Source organism: Pristiophorus japonicus, chromosome 10, assembly GCF_044704955.1.
Source record: "Pristiophorus japonicus isolate sPriJap1 chromosome 10, sPriJap1.hap1, whole genome shotgun sequence".
Taxonomy (NCBI): Eukaryota; Metazoa; Chordata; class Chondrichthyes; family Pristiophoridae; genus Pristiophorus; species Pristiophorus japonicus.
The window spans coordinates 107401802-107415907 of NC_091986.1; the positions used below are offsets into that span (position 1 = coordinate 107401802).

A 14106-nucleotide genomic window follows, 5' to 3' on the forward strand; every position below is an offset into this window, starting at 1 on the left:
AATTCCCCTGATTCTGACTGCAAGGGACCTACATTAGTCTTCACTAATCTTTTTCTCTTCACAAATGTATAGAAGCTTTTGCAGTCAGTTTTTATGTTCCCTGCAAGCTTACTCTCATACTCTATTTTCCCCTTCCTAATTAAACCCTTAGTCATCCTCTGCTAAATTCTAAATTTCTCCCAGTCCTCAGGTTTGCTGCTTTTTCTGGCCAATTTATATGCCTCTTCCTTGGATTTAACACTTTCCCTAATTTCCCTTGTTAGCCACGGCTGTGCCACCTTCCCATTTTTTTTACGCCACACAGGAATGTACAATTATTGTCGTTCATCCATGTGATCGTTAAATGTCTGCCATTGCCTATCCACTGTCAACCCTTTAAGTATCATTCGCCAGTCTAGCCTAGCCAATTCACATCTCATACCGTCGAAGTTTCCTTTCTTTAAGTTCAGAACCCTAGTCTCTGAATTAACTGTGTCACTCTCCAATCTTAATGAAGAATTCTACCATATTATGGTCACTCTTCCCCAAGGGCCTCACACGACCAGATTGCTAATTAATCCTCTCTCCTTACACAAGACCCAGTCTAGGATGGCCTGCTCTCTAGTTGGTTCCTAAATCCTCCTCCACAGTATTTCTACCAGTTTGGTTAGCCCAATCAATATGTAGATTAAAGTCACCCATGATAACTGCTGTACCCTCATTGCACGCATCCCGAATTTCCTGTTTGATGCCATCCCCATGCCACCTAGTACTGTTTGGTGGTCTGCACACAACTCCCACTAACATTTTCTGCCCTTTGGTATTTCGCAGCTCTACCCATATAAATTCCACATCATCCAAGCTAATGTCCTTCCTTACTATTGCGTTAATCTCCTCTTTAACCAACAACGCTACCCCACCTGCTTTTCCTGCCTGTCTATCCTTCCTGAATATTGAATACCCCTGGATATTGAGTTCCCAGCCTTGGTTACCCTGGAGCCATGTCTCCGTAATCCCAATTACATCATATCCGTTAACCTCTACTTGTGCAGTTAATTCATCCACCTTATTACAAATGCTCCTCGCATTGAGACTCAGAGCCTTCAGGCTTGTTTTTTTTAAACACTCTTTGTCCTTTTAGAATTCTGTTGTAATGTGGCCCTTTTTGATTTTTCCCCATTTTCTCTGCCCTCCACTCTTGCTTTTCTCCTTCCTACCTTTTGCTTCTGCCCCCTTTTTACTTCCCTCTGCCTCCCTGCATAGATTCCCAACCCCCTGCCATTGTTACATTATAAAAAAGTTTCCATTGCTATCACAGCTCTCATCACTTTAAAACATCCAAACTTCACTATGGATACAGTAGCCTAGTCGGTACAGTGCTGGACGAGCGACCCAGAAATTGTGCGGGGCAATTTTAACCCCCCCAGGACAGACAAGAGCGGGATGGTGGAGGGATTCAAAATTCGAAAAATGGGAAACCCGGAATGGCGTTATCAGACTCGCTTCCTGTTAACTGGCCGGGAACCCCGCAGGGCATGCTTGACAAGCCCCATCAGAGGGCAGGTTGGAGCCGGGAGCCCATTCCCCACACACCACCAATGCCGTCGGCACCCAACTCGCACCCATTGGCGAAATCAGGGCCAAGAAGTGGAGTGTGTTATTTTGCGCTCCACTTCATCTTGGGATCGGTAACCCCAATATTGTGAGAGAGGCAGGATTTCCGCGCCTGGCGTAGGAACACCCGCCTCATGGCTGTTGCTGCCCCCAAACAGGGCGCTACGCAATTTCCCGCCCAGAATATCTACCTCACTACACTCCGCTCCTCAAGCTGCGGCCTGGTACCACAGTCCTTCCCGCCCAACAGCCAGCCAGCCTCTCAATCTGCCATGGCTTCTAGCTGGGAAACGGAGTTCAAAAATTTTAATCAGGTCTTCCTGTTAAATTGTGCAGGACCATTGGGAAATTTCTACTTCCTGGCTTCTCGTTCACGACACTCCCTCACCCCCACAACGCCCCGTAAATATTGAAGCCTGAGAGTTCAAATCTCACCATAACAAAGGATGGAACTTGCCATCCCTATCTGGTCTGGCCTACATATGACTACAGTCTCACACTATGGGGAGAATTTTAACTATGGGGGGGGCGGGGAGGGGCGGTTACACAGCCAACCCATTCCCAGAGACTTGTTGGCACTAATGAGGCTGGAAGCATTGGATTTAACCTGGAAATCCCGGCAATTGCAGCGAGGCGAGGACAGACTCAGGGAGCACTCCTTATGAGCCAGCAGCAGGAGTGCTTCTGCCCGGCCTCTAAGCTCAACCCAGCATTTAGCCCCCCTACCCCCTCCACCCCAGGGTCAGGGATTCGACCCCCTATGGGAGCGGAAATAATGTAATACCTCTACTGTCTTTCCGCCCCCCACTTTATACCGTTTCTTTAGCATACTTATAACACTGCCATCTTCCAGAACAGTCAGAAATTGCACGTGGCTAGGAACATGCAACTTCTGTGCTCAACCTATCCACACTGAAAATGACACTCCTGCTGAGATAGAAGGAATGGTATACAGCAACTCTGGTCAGTAATGTCAGTTCAGGAATACAGCTCCTTTAATATTAAATTACTTTTGACAACCAAATGTTTCCACACAGCAGAAAGAACTGTTGGTACTCCTCACAGTTCATAGTTATGAAGGTACACTACTTTTTCAATCTATAAACATGTATTTCAAAAAGAAATATGGGGTTATCGAATTACAAGTGAAATGGTGAATATAATTTTGATGACTTGTCAACTACTCATCAAACTCACCTTGTAATAGGGTTTCTAAATGTTTAACTGAGCTATTCAGAAAATCCATTCTTTCAAAATGTCCTTGAGCTGCTATAAAATACACCATTGAATAATTAGTCTCTTGCACAAGAATCAATATGATATTATAAATGCAATGCTGGAAGCCAATTGTTAGGATAGAAATTAGCACCATTGAGATCCCGAAGTGCCAATTTGGAAGTCAAGCAATTCATTGCAAATGTTCACAAACATAAACCAAATAAACTCTGTCCCAGAGTGACACGAAAGTGCTGCCTCTTGTTAAGAACCTTGACATTGGAAAACAGCAAAAGCTGAATTATCTACCCATGTTAAAGAATCTTTGAATTGAACCCATGCAGGCTGTACACAGTAACTACAACCTTTTAGAGAAAACGACTCAGTGCACTATAAATTTCATTGAATGGCGCAACAGGCTCGAGGGGTTGAATGGCCTGCTCTTGTTCCTATGTTCACTTCTCAAGATTTCATATAGTCCAACTATCAGTAAATAATCCACCATATAGTACACATACTACAGTCATATAATATTTGTTGAACAGCGCAATATTACAACACATAGGTTATAAACTGTGGCAATACTGTCATATTTGCATGCTTTCTATACAAACACCTAATTATTCAGGTGCAAGCAAGGTTAATGTCCGCATCAATAGTCTATGATTTGTGTTTTTCAGCAGTAATGTTGCTTGTACAATTCTTCGATAAATCATGTTCCATTATGTGCTGATCGGGCCCAGGTAAATATGTAGTTCCAATTATGGGCATTATCAGTCACCAAGATGTGTGGGAGCTACCTCATGTGGCATAATGAAGAAAATGAAAAAAACACATTTAAAGCAGTATATGAGCACGTCATCCCACCACCAGTGGATGTGCTGTCAACTGTCTAGACCCTAAGTTCTGTAATTCCCTTCCTAAACCTTTCCAACATTCTCTCCTTCTTTAAGATGCTTCCCAAATCCTATCTCTTTGACCAAGCTTTTGATCACTTGTCCTAATATCTCCTTATGTAGCTTGGTGTCAAATTTTATCAGACAATGTTCCTGTGAAGTAGCTTGGAACACTTTACTCTGTTAAAGGTGCTATACTGATGCAAATTGTTGTTGTTATCTTAGTTATATACGCTAGGCTCAATCATTAAATGGAATACATATTTCCACACAGAAGGCTGACTATAGCTCACAATTCAGAGATATCTAATGAGCTTCACACAAAGAAAGATATATTGCACGATTAGCCCAAAATTGGTCTCCCCTATCGTAATTACCAACCCCCTACCCAAAAAAAATGGGCGCAACAATGTCCAATTTTCCCCCCACTAACTCTGCTAAGAAGATAAAGAGATTTGAATTTCTAACTAGAAATCATAAATAAGAGAACATTTTTGATGTAAGCTAGCTTTCAAATTCAGACAATCTGCTTTGTAGGTGCTAATTTGCTCCACAGTTAAGGACATGCAGGCTGCTGAGAATTTCAGATAGGGTGTGATATCTGGCTGCCCCAGAGATACCATTGTGATCCAAGCATATTTCCATGCCTGAAGTTATCCAGATACAGGAGGTGGGCGTGCTGGCCTCCACTTGGGAGTCATGCTCAATTGGTGCCGAGTCTTGCTGCGATAGGTCCTCCGAGCCTACTGCAGCAAGAGAAGAGGTAACTGACGAGCTGCCTGCAGGAATCACTTGTCTTTTGCCACCAAATAATTTCCCTCTGCCAATGGGGCCTTTGCATGGCTGTGTTCAGCGAGATCTTTCTGCTGTTGATTCTCTGAGGTCGCCCCCACCTACCGCAGAATGCTGGATGCCAGGATCTAACAGGCAACCCCTACATCCAGTGTTCAAAAAGCGTAAATGTCGAGAAGCCGCAAGGGGTGTATTAGCCACAATTAAATTTAATTTACATTTGCCTGCCCATATATTGGCAGCTGCACTTTAGGGCACTGGTCATGCCTATCAGAAAATTGGAGGGAAGCAGGGTTGCAGCAAAGTGTATCTCAAGCAAGTTTTTGCCCCTACCCATCCCAACTTCATCAAAATACTGACAGGCAAAAATGTCCAGCCCAGCTTTTTTTCGGCCGGTACAGACACAATTGGCTGAATGGCCTCCTTCTGTGCCGTAAATGAAAGAATGTAGGCAGACATTAATGTATAATACTGTAGAGAAGAAGAAATATTGGAAGCAAAACAGAAAGACGTCAGATGGGAAAAGACAACATACAGACTGAGGTAGTAAGCAACCAGATAACCAAGATATACACAGATTAAAGTGGTAAAAATTCTTATGGACTTTTATTTTACTTTCCTTTGGGTTTGGTGGTGGTTTCCTTTGTAGCTGGGGTTTAGTGCGCTTGATTTGTCCTGTCACAACCTGTGAAAAAGTGCAGTGGATGGAATCTTATTGGGAATAATCTGAAGTATTAAGCTCGTGTTAAACAGAACCTCATGAACAAGTTTGATGTTCAGTGATCACAAGCACAGTATCAATCACACGTTACATGTTTGGATGAACACACTATTTTACAACAAAAGCAATAGTCTAAGGATGAAACACAAATGTCTCTAAAAGTCATTTAGTTTTTATATGAAAAGGTTAAATCTTCAACAGAATTGTTTAATGAAGGGATGACACCCAAAGTCTTAACCTGTCTTTTATTTTCACAGATGCTGATGGATGTACTATGTATTTCCAGCATTTTCTGTTTTGTTTCAGATTCAGTTTTTTTTTCTTCTTTTAATCCAGAATATTGTTTTTGACACTTTACTGGATGGAGTGACATGATCATTTTCTGCTTCAACACTATTGAGTTCTGCTACAGTGAACTGATTGTCACCAGCAGACAACATATTTTAATGGTCAGGCACCTCTAGTGTGAGCATTCAGCTGTTAAGAACTCATCCCTCAATACCCCAGGCAAATATTTGTAAAGCCCTGTAGCTATCTGCAAAGCCTCAGCTGTATTTCCTGGAGTGGTAAAGAACATGCAATCTTGGAGCATCATACTCAACTAGCTTCTCACTGCAGAATATTATTGAAAAAAATACAAAAGTGCTCATTTAGTATGCAGTTCAAGTACTGAATGTTTACATGTTCATTTAAGAGATAGACTCAACTGGCAACTCCAGTTTTCAAAACTCATCTTGAACAGACAATTTTTTCTGCTGTACCTGCAGGAAGATTGATCACCTCTCCATTTTCCGATAGTTAGGCCCATTACATCATTTGCTATATGAACCCACCAGCGCAGATGTGACTTCTTACTTCTGTGAGCATTTTATCGAATTGGAGAAGGGTTGTGTGGCTTATCTGCATCTGCACCTGCACCAATATGACTAGCTGATCCTCAGAAAAGGGGCAACTAAAAAGACTCCTATAATAATAATGCATATTCCACTTTTTTAAGAATCAGTTGGCTAGGCTCGGCCCAAAGCCTGGTACATACAGTAAATATAAGTACAATGGATAGGTGTGCAATGGCTGGCATCACCTTTACTGGCCCACAGGAAAAAATATTTGTCCAGAACCTAGTATCAGATTGGCCATCAGGAAACTGATAAGAAAAATGTAAATATTCATATAGTGAAGGATGTTCTTCCAAAGTTAGGGTTCAGGCATATTGTTGGAGTCGAATACAGTCTTGCTTTTCATCTCACCCACACGCTATTAATCCATCAAGCTAACATGACTGAAGAAAGATAAGAAGCAACCATCATCTTTATTGGGTCAACAAAAATACTGTGCACCAGTAACACTGACTTCCTTTGTTCATCATCTGAAATACATTTTAATGTGGTCGTGTTTTTGGAACATTTACTGACCATTTTGGTTTGTAGCAAGACAAAGATTGCAAATTCGCAGCCTTTTAGGATACTCCCACTATACTCTGGTGGGACTGCGCAGAAATTAGGCCGGGGGTTAGATACTTTGGCCTTATGTCGTAGAATCTGCAGGTCTTGGAAGCAGCGAGGCCTCTGCCCACCTTATAAAAGTCCAAATTTATTTAAATACAATCCATTTTAAAAGGGAGATTTTGGGGCAATTGTTAATTCTTTCCAGGGATAAGGAGGGGGGTTGGGGGGGCGGGGGTGGAGCCTGACACCCGCCTCAGCCAGCTATAGTTCCATTACAATTTGAGGCCTCTTCAGCAGGTAAACACCCAAGATGCGCTCCCTAGTGGTGTGGGGGCCTGCTACTTACACATAAATCAAGGGACCTTTCCCCAGATCCTGCTTACGCTCGTGAGGTCAGTGGCGGAGGTCTCGGCCAGGGACATCTCATACTTAATGTTAGGATGTGGTCCCTCCCCACAGATTTATGGTTCCAAAGATTTATTTTATATTATTCTGTTCCATTTTATAATCTTTTGATCTTCATTTTGAATGTAAGAATGCAAATCAGATAAAGCTAGTTTGGGCTCAATTTTGGCCAGGAGTTGCTCCGTTTTTTTTTGCGAGTAGGCTGCTTTTTCTGGCGTAACTTAAAAATCCCCAGTTTCCCCAATCAATTTGCACCAGTGTAACTCACTTAGTTACGGTTTTTTAGGTTAGTTTTTCTTTCTCAAAAGGGGGCGTTACTAGCCACCTACCGCCAGTTCTGCCCATTTAGGCAACTTTGGCCAGCTAATAGTTACTCCATCTCTCCTTAGGCCAGTGTATGTGACCACTTGAGAAAACCCTTGCAGCAGATAAAGAAATCGGTGCAGGTAAGTACATTGGAGGCCATTCGGTCTGGGATAGGAGCGGGAAGCAGAGAGGACCTGGACCTTAACCTACCAAGTCTTACCCTTAGCAATGTTTGCAAACAAAAACTACTAACAATTCTATAAGAAATACAAATTTGATGTCCTACTTTCATCATAAAACTGCAATTCACCTTTCTGCGCTCGGCTCGGGAAGGCAGCGGGCCAGTGCGGAAGGCCACTCGGCCTGGGCTAGGGGCAGGACAATGCACCGGGAGGCCACTTGGACTGGGCTACAGGCGGGACAACACACCGGGAGGCCACTCGCCTGGGCTAGGGGTGGGACAACGCACCAGGAGGCCACTCGGCCTGGGCTAGGGGCTGGAGGGAGCGAACTAGCCGGCATCGGGATTCAACAGAGAGGCTGCAAACAAATCAACGGAGAGGCTGGGTGGGGGAGGAGCGAGTGAACTGGCTGGCATCGGGATTCAACGGAGAGTTTGCAAATCAACAGAGAGGCTGAAAAAGGAACATTTAACGCACAGAGCGAATCACTCAACAACTGTTCAGTTAGGTTAGAATTAGTCTGTCAGAATGATGCCACAGACTGTCTTGTGTAAGAAAACAGTCTTCTTCAAAGTCCAGCCAACAAGCAGTCTCAGCTGAGCTGAGTAATGCAGAGCATTAAAAAAAAATCCCGGGTTTTTACAAAACTCTCCATGAAACAAAGTAACAACAACAACACATTAGACTTGATTCTGCTTTGCAAAGTTGAAATGATGCTCATTTTTCTTTTTTTCTCCAATCTACACACACACACACATACACACCCACAGAAATAAATTCCATGGTTGAAACCTACTTTGATCAAGGTCTAGTCCCCATGTGAGGTGAATCCCATGTCCAGGTATTCCAGGTGAGGCCACACCTGGAATGCTGCATGCAGTTTTGGTTTCCATATTTACGAAAGGATATACTTGCTTTGGAGGCAGTTCAGAGAAGGTTCACTAGGTTGATTCTGGGGATGAGGGGGTTGACTTATGAGGAAAGGTTGAGTAGGTTGGGCCTTTACTCATTGGAATTCAGAAGAATGAGAGGTAATCTTATCGAAACGTATAAGATTTTGAGGGGCTTGACAAGGTGGATGCAGAGAGGATGTTTCCAATGATGGGGGAGACTAGAACTAGGGGGCATGATCTTAGAATAAGCGGCCGCCCATTTAAAACTGAGATGAGGAGAAATTTCTTCTCTCAGAGGGTTGTGAATCTGTGGAATTCACTGCCTCGGAGAGCTGTGGAAGCTGGGACATTGAATAAATTTAAGACCGAAATAGACAGTTTCTTAAACAATAAGGGGATAAGGGGTTATGGGGAGCGAGCAGGGAAGTGGAGCTGAGTCCATGATCAGATCAGCCATGATCTTATTGAATGGCAGAGCAGGCCCGAGGGGCAGTATGGCCTACTCCTGCTCCTATTTATTATGTTTTTACATTCTTATGTGTCCATTCCACCTTCCTTGATTCTTTGAGACCCAGCTCTCACATCTCAAAATCTTGCCTCCTCCATTGTTTGACCACCTGACACTTGTGGGTGCGCATGTGCGGCCATCAGCATTCTCCACTGCACATGTGCAGACATCCCGGCACATTTTCCAGTGCAGAACGCAGGCTCCACCCCCCGAGTCGACTGGCCATGCTGCACGACTGCAGTGAAGAGGCCAGACAGCGGCCAAGGTTGCAACAATTTTTTCCGGCGCATCTCCGAACGTACATAAGCGCCGCAACTCGAGTAAGTACGCTGAAAAACGAGCTCGGCCAAAATTGAGCCCAAAGTTTGGAACAAATCTAAACCCAGAATTCATACTGTCCCTGAAAATGACAAATGCTCTGAAGAACATCAAGGCCTTTGTACCTAAACTTTCTGGGTTGCCTTTACTTTCTTCTTCTCCAGGTTTATCAAGTACTTCAAATTAAAATGGATACACAATACAATATCCTGTTTTTCAGCAGATTTTTTTTTTGGCTGCCTATATGTTCTCAAGTAATGTAATGATCATACAATTTTCTATGACACTTGTTATGCTAATGTCCGAACTGTTGAGAATTGCCTTAGGCTTTTAAGTCGAACCATTGTAATTTGTTGCCCATGAGGATTGTTTTGAGCAAAGGAGAAGCTATAATTTGGCTGAGTCAATTTTTGGCTGCCTAAACTCAAACAGACATAACCGCAAACGAACAAAAGCCTCAGTTTTATTCTTAAAAGCTGTCAGCTCAGACTTGGGAGGTTGTCAGTCAAAATCAACAAAGCGGAACATCATAGTCCGACCAATCACTGTAGGGCTATTGGAGCTGGAAGGTCAAGGGAAGCTTCATCGAATGTCATACAATTTGAAACAAGACTATGAGTTCAGCATTTTTATATAGCGACACGTCGATAAGAGTGATATGATGCTGTTATGGAGGTTCCATAAGCACTTGGAATTGGGCACACACTAATTGCTGCTAATCTGCATCTGGTTCTATCTCACTTTCTTATGACACACAAAAGCAGATGGGCATTTTCACTCCCACTTTTCAATTGTTTCACATAAAAGTTTGATTAAACAAAAAAATACTTGGTATTTGTTTATTATGCTTTTCATGCAAAAAAACCGCAAAGTTCTTTACATGATTAATTACTTATTGAAGCATAGTAACTGCTGTTATTTAGCCAAACGTAACATGTTAATGGCCCTGAAATTCCAGTCGGAGGCTTCCTTCGGACGAACGCCTCTGACCCAAAATATTTCTACGAATGTACCTGGTGGTCCCGGAGGCGCCTTCTGTAATGTCTGTAAGCTTGTAATGCTTGTAGCGCCACACTGTGGATGTGGACGTATGGTGTACTGCAGCTGCATAGTTAATCATTAAACAACAGGCAGCTTTCCGGAGAGTTCCGAGAGAGCAGCCTGCCATCTTAGGAAGCTGTGTGTACTGTACTCTGTGAAGATATCACATTTGGCGGCGAGATGGGAGATTTTTTGGATGTTTAAAGCTTCAATTTTTGTTGGTGAAGGATTCAGCCAGCCGACAGAAGACTTTGGAAATTTCTGTCTTTGAAAAAAGCTACAAAAATCCGAGGTAAAATACAGTACACGTTGTGAACAGCTAGAGTTTAAAAATGGCAGGTGTAATCGGATATTTGGGTGAATAAAGACTTGACCGGGAACGTTTTAAAGCGTATGTGGATCGGCTAGAAATGTATTTCACTACAAATAACATAATCGAAGTTCCAGACAATGCAGTCCAGAACCAGGGCTGTGTTGGAACGTAGGAAAGCGATCTTCTTAACAGTGGCAGGTCCGGCATTATACGAAACCCGTGTAAATCTGCTTGTGCCTGACGAGCCAAAGGACACAACGCTTAAAGAGATTTTAATGAAGCTGGAGCAGCACTATAACCCCAAACCATTAGAAATTGCTGAAAGCTATCGTTTCGGGATTCGGCAGACAGCGAGGTCGATGAGCATGGCCGAACAATATTCCCGAGAATTAAATAATGATTACAGCTGTCAGTCAACTGAGGTAAATTACCTGCAGGTTCAAAGTAAAAGACGGCCAGGGCCGAAAGTCTCAGAAACTGAAAATTTTACCAGAGCGTCGAAGTCGTGCTATAGGTGCCTGGGACAACACATTGCTCAAAGTTGTCCATACATGAAGGCAGAGTGTTTCTTCTGCAGAAAGACTGGGCATCTTGCGAAGGCATGCCGACTGAAGGGTAAACCAGTTTTTAAAGCTATGAGTCGAAATCCAAAGAAACTCATAGTATGGAAGAACAACAACAGGACGAGGAGATGTTAGAGTTACACGTCATCAGGAGCACGAGGTTAACGGACAGCGATTCGGAAAGCATCAAAATCCACATAGATGTTCCGGGATTCAAGATACCAATGGAAATTGACACGGGTGCCTCCGTGAGTGTAGTACCGGAGTCACTGTACCGCGACAAATTGCGTGATTTCCAACTGGAGAAATCCAAGATAGAGCTGCGAGGCTACTCAGGAGAGAAAATTCATGTAGTAGGCCGTATCACCGTACCGGTGAAATATAAAGATTAATTTCAGAACTTGCCTCGAATAGTAGTGAAAGGAGACAAGACTGCTTTACCAGGAAGAAATTGGTTTAGCTCACTGAAGCTGGATTGGAGTAAGATTTTCTGTATGGAAGCGAGATTTTCATCAACGGAAGAGGTTATCAAGCAGTATCCGAAGGTGTTCTGCGAAATGGACAGTCCGATCCAAGGCTTCAAGGCGAGTGTCAGGGTACAGAAGGACGCTAGATCGGTTTACTACAAGCCACGTTCCGTACCATATGCACTCAAAGAGAAAGTTGAGCAAGAACTCAAAAGACTAGAGACTGAGAACATTATTTGTAAGATAGATCGATGTCATTGGGCTACACCCATTGTTGATGTAGCTAAGTCTGATGGTAAAGTAAGATTGTGTGGTGATTATAGGATAACCGTAAACCAGGTTCTAGAGGGTAATGTCCCAAATACATTGCCGAATATAGATTTGTTCACAACACTTGACAGATGGTCACATCTTCTCAAATCTGGATCTTACAAATGCCTACTTACAGCTTGAACTAGATGAGGAGTCCAAGTCATGTTTGACTATAAATACTCATCTAGGCCTATATCAGTTTAATAGGCTACCATTTGGAGTGTCTTCCGCCCCTGCCATATTTCAAGGGGTGATGAACCAGATTTTGCAAGGTATTGAAAGGATAGTATGTTATTTGGATGACATACTAATTTCAGCACCAAATAAGCAAATTCATAATAAAATATTGAATGAAGTCCTCAAACGGCGAGAGAAGCACAGAGTACGAGTATCTGCTCGTAAGTGTGAGTTATTTAAAAACTCAGTGGAGTACTTAGGGTACAGAGTAGACAAAGATGGTTTACATCCAACCATGGAAAAATTGGATGCAATTAGAAATGCACCCACTCCCAGGAATGTCACTGAACTTAGTTCATTCTTGGATCTTTTGAACTATTATGGGAAGTTCCTACCAAATTTGGCTACAGTATTACATCCATTGAATGAACTTTTGAAAAAACAGGTCCAGTGGAAGTGGTCAAAAGAATGCGAAACAGCATTCAAGGAGTGTAAAAACAAATTGGTAGAGAGTACCATGTTAGTTCACTACGACATATCTAAGGAGATTAAGCTAGTATGTGATGCCTCTCCGTATGGAGTTGGGGCAGTAATCTCTCATGTATTAAGTAGTGGGGAAGAGAGAAGTGTGAAATTAAACCAGAAGGTGAGAGTGAAGAACCATCACCATAAATGGTTAAAGTGGTTACCAGGAAGAGTGGTGAAGATATGTGGTCCTTGCACATATTTGGTAAAGATGTTTGATAATGGACAGGTTAGGTTTGTCCATATTGATCATATTTTACCTATAGACATGGAAGGAGTTGAAGGTGGGAATGATTCAATTATTTCTGACTTTTCAGATCATTTTGATACACCAGTAGCAAATTCTAAATCCAATGTACTGGAAACAAATCCAGGAGAGAATCAGAATGTAAGTCTGAGTCCGAGTCAGGAAAACAAAGAGCCTGAAGTTAGAGTGAGTTCAAATGAAAATCAAGGAAATTCCATGGAGGAAAATGTTCCTCAGGATGAGCCTCAAATGAGTGTGAAATCAACACCATGTTTGGAAGGTTCTGTTCGAGAGCGAAGGTATCCTCTTCGAAACAGAAAACAAGTGGCAAAGTTAAATTTGTAAATATGTATAAAAATGAAAGTTATTTATGATGATTATTATGATGGCTTTTTCATTAAGGAGGGAGAAGTGTAATGTCTGTAAGCTTGTAATGCTTGTAGCTCCACACTATGGATGTGGACGTATTGTGTAATGCAGCTGCATAGTTAATCATTAAACAACAGGCAGCTTTCCAGAGAGTTCCGAGAGAGCAGCCTGCCATCTTAGGAAGCTGTGTGTGCTGCGCTCTGTGAAGATATCACACCTTCGATTCCAATTGGAGGCCTTCATTTGCTGCGCATCGCAGCACGCCATTGTCTTCGAGGTACACAAGTCCAAGCTGGCATCATGTGGGCCTGGACAACCAATCACGGTGTAGTATTCTCATTGATGGAGAAACGGAGTTCCCATTATTGAGTTCCCATTACTATCAATGAGAAAAAACCCTGAAACACCCAAACACACCATAATATATATTTTTTAAACTCTCATATTTAAAATTAATTAAAATTGAATTAAATTAAATGTTTTAGAACTTTTTTATTTTTTTGAAGTTTTTTGAATATGTTTTAGGATGGTTAAAAATAAACTTACCTGAATGGACAGGATTTTAAATATAAAAATTAGGGATACATTTTAATTTTATATGTTTTAAAACTCTTACGCTGGTAAAAGTAGGCTATGCGCCTGCTTTTACCAAGCATAAAAATATCAAGGACATTCTCTGGGCAAGAGGTGGGCAAATAGTCCAATCTCACACGTGCGAATATCCTTCCTGTGGGGGTGCAAAATCTTGGCAGATCAGAAAAGCCAGTTTTTGGTGCATGCGCATTGAGCGCCGAAAACCGACTTTTGCGAGGCCTCGC

At 42.5% G+C, this 14106-nt stretch overlaps 1 protein-coding gene across 3 annotated transcripts in view; it reads right to left on the minus strand.

Annotated features, from left to right (window-relative positions):
• Window positions 1-14106, minus strand: part of LOC139275058 (protocadherin Fat 3-like) — a 941319-nt gene that overhangs the window by 390324 nt on the left and 536889 nt on the right. The gene's annotated exons all lie outside the window — the stretch shown is intronic.